Source organism: Xenopus laevis, chromosome 1S, assembly GCF_017654675.1.
Source record: "Xenopus laevis strain J_2021 chromosome 1S, Xenopus_laevis_v10.1, whole genome shotgun sequence".
Taxonomy (NCBI): Eukaryota; Metazoa; Chordata; class Amphibia; order Anura; family Pipidae; genus Xenopus; species Xenopus laevis.
This window is the reverse complement of record NC_054372.1, coordinates 52,993,933-52,997,839: the sequence shown is the minus strand read 5'-3', so window position 1 is coordinate 52,997,839 and position 3,907 is coordinate 52,993,933.

Sequence of the window (3,907 nt, the reverse complement as noted above, 5' to 3'; positions counted from 1 at the left end):
TACTGCCCCAAGCACCATTGCCACTATTTCTACAGTGCTGGCTTGAGGTATGGTAGTCCCAATATTCTCCAGTTACTGCCCTAAATCTTATTATTTCAGAAAGTGAATTAAGTAGGAGAAGAGTTATATGTATGCTACCCCATTTGTGGTTGGTTTCTAATAAAACTGGGTGTGTTCCTTGAGCAAAAAAACAACATTATGGATTATATATTGGTGGGACCACAAAAAAACTTAAAATCATGTAATGTAAAATTGAAGTTTCACTGTATTTTTAAATGCCATAATTGCAATTGTGGTTATAAATGAGTCTGTGACTTTCTAGTAATCACTTGAGGACATATATAAAAGTCTAATCTACACCAGGGGTGCCCAAAAGGTAGATTAGGATTTACCAGTAGACCTTTAGCTGGTGATCAGTAGATCTCTAGACATTGTCAACAAACAACTTGTCTAAATCACCCTCATGTTTCATGCTTTTCATTCAGATATATATTCTGTTAAGGTTACATCAGAAATGGTTGTTTGTTAAATATAGCAATATAAATAATCTCATAAATCAATATAATATTTAAGTTATATTTTCCATGGAACAGAATGCTAACAATGCTTTTATGGATGTTGATCATAATGGGACAACATCACTAAAAGTAGATCTCGTATTAGTAAAGTATTGGCACTCCTGATCTACACTTTGAAGCAAATTGCCTAAGGGACGAAAATTAGTCAGCTACGGCTTTGCAGCCATCGCAACACTTTGCCAGGTGTAAATTCGTCAGGACAACGCTAGATCCCTAAAATCTGAAGTTGTGTCCAGGGCGCCGAACGCTGGCGAAGTTGCGCTAGTGTTACTTTGGCAAGCAAAGCGTTGGCTAATTTGCATATGGCGGGAAGTGAAAATTCAATGGACGTATATGTTGCAGAAAATACATTACATGACACAAGCCCAGGGAACCTTAATAAAATAAAGTTGTTATATTGCCCTACACATGAGCCCAGTGTATAGTTTATGTGCCATATGTTAGGAAATGTAGGGGGGGAGCATGGCTACCCCAAAAAACATTTATGGTCTTTTGCAGCCTATCACTCAGAAAAAGGAAAAGACGCCAGCGTTTTTAGGGAAAAAAAATTTTCAACAAAAAATTGAGGAACTCATATGCTCTCTATTGCACTTCGTCTGGTCTGAAGTGGTGAAGGCAAGTCTGGCTCAAGAGGTAATGTTCAGTAAAATCCGCATCTTACTGAATTTGCGGAGTTACGTCCCTTCGCCAGAGCAAAAATTCACCTGGTGATAGAGTGCGAATGATCGCTATCGTGTGTCTCTTTCACTATCGAAGTTACGCCTGTGCCCATTAGGGAATTGTCGAAGTGCTGAAATGACGCCACGCTGGCAAATTTTTGGTAGCGTTAGTCGCTTTGCCCTTTAGCGAATCTGCCCGTATATATGAAGATATTATGGACCTCATTTGCTATTAGCTATTGCAATGCTAGCTGACACCAGTTATACAGTAAAACACTTGCCATTATAATTTCTTGCATCTTCTAGTGTCAATGCCAAGTACATTACTTTGCCACTAATCAAGTATTAAGGTTTTTTTTGTGCAAAATTGTCAAGGAGGACATCAAAAAAAAAAATGCCCAAGTGATTCTGTTACAGTGACAGTATGACACTGATACAACTTTCAGATCATATTTGCTTAATTGTGGGTTAAAAAAGCATAGTGAATTGTATTTCTAGTAAACGAGAACCTTTAGATCCGGGATGACTGGTAAAAGGTTCCGTCTTTTTGTTAATCTTGAATTTAGGAGAGTGCGATATAGATAAATAAATCGGGATAGAGAAATCAATAACAAACGTTTTCTTAAAATTTGCCACATAAAAATGTAACATATGGAAGTACCAGTAGGTGGTGCAATTTGACTGAAAATAAGGTTACAATGGCATTTCTTCTTTTCACACTCTGCAGATAACTGTGCAGGAAAAAATAAAATGTTTCTTTTGAAGCACATTTCAGTGTATGATGAAGTCTACTACCAAAGCTGCAGATTTGTTCTCATTTGGGAAGGTTTGCAGTTATGCTGATAATGAACTGACTTGGTGTGACCTTCTGCAAATAAATGTTTGTCACAGCAGCAATGCTCAGCAAAATGTATATTATATATTATTTCTAAACTGTAATAATATATATTTAGAACATTAATCACTTGATAACACCAAGGCAAAGGAAACACTTGATCATCACTTCCAACAAAGCCTGGAATTTGGACATTGTTTTGTTTGTCATCTACCCTGACCATAACCCGTCGGTATGAGATTTTATGCTGCAAAATATTGATTCCACCATTATTGTGTTGTTTATTCCTCTGGCCTAGTGATCACTTATGCATAAGAAAAGATACATGCTACCAGCATGACCCATGTATTATCACAAAAGCTGTATATACTGCAGCTGGGCTTGTACCAGCCAATGAGTGCTAGGCCTCTCCATAGAAGGGGTTAAATTAAGCCCATTCTACAAATTCATTTGTAGGGAGAGTTCAGAAAAAAATAAAATAAGCAGGTGCTTGTCTGTTCTATGATTCTCCATTTTCCTATATGTAATGTTACAGAGTTAATGGTAAGGCAAGCCATACACATTTATTTACACAAATAGAAGTGCATTGATTAAAAAAAGATATTTTACAAATGTATGCTGATACTGCCAAGGGAATTTTTTATATTGAAGCATTGAATATAGCCTGATAAATGAATAGATTAATTCCTTTACAGGAATGTCCCAGGTACAGAATACACCGAAATGCTTAATACCTCCAGTCAAGGCTTAGCAACTAGAATATGTGTGTTGCAACATTCATTCCTAATCTAACAAATATGTTGTGCAACTTGCTATCTAACACCTTCAGTTATGCAGTCAACATCTAGAAGTTGCAGGACCTATTGGGGTGATACATATTGGCACAAGGGGCTGTTTTGGATGTTTTAAGTGATGCATCTATAAGTAGTACGAAAACTGGGCAATGAAATGCACATTTCAAACCCTCCATAAATGAAAATTGCAGTACTTGTTAAGGTCATTACTCGGAGATAATGGGGCAAATTCACTAAAGGGCGAATTTTTGCCAGTGACCGTTTCGCCACTTCACCTGGCATAAATTTGTTACCACTATGCTAATTCACTAAAACGCAAAGTTGCGTCTCAGCAGCCAAACGCAGGCGAATTTTTGCTAGCGCTACTTCAGCTGTGCGAGCATTTCATAGCAAAGTTTTGCTAGCTTTTTAATACAAATGTCCAAGGAAGCAAAATAAATACAGAAGAGATCCTCTAATGCCCTAGACATTAAATAATCTTTAAATAAATGTAACATGCCCCTCAAATTAGTTCACACATAAATCTTTAATAGTTAGTACTTGAAGACAATCCCGCTTTAAAAAAGAAAAGTCGCCAGCGTTTTTTACAAATTTAATTCATTTCGGGCAGACAGGATATGATGTCACTGACATAAGACTGAGGAAGATTTGGCTTCGTATCAGTTCACCTGGTCTGAGGTGGCGGAGTAAACTCTGGCCAAAGAGGTAACGTTCTGTAAAATTTACATCTTAGTGAATTTGCAGAGTAAGGACCGTTACCTAGAGAGAAAAGTCGCCTGGCGATAGGGTGCCTAACGAACGCTAGCGACTGTTACAACCTGCGGTTGTGATTTCTGGCAAATTTTCGCTAGCCTTGGCCCATTCACCCTTTAGTGAATCTTCCCCAATGTATTTAAAAATAATACATTTTTCAGGCAACTGTTAGGTGGTAGGAGCAGTGGTGGATTAATGACATATGGGGCCTCTAGGCAACGTCTACAAAGGGCCCCTTTTTAGGCTACTGCTGGGCCTGGATGTGTGCAGATCAAGACATGCATGCAC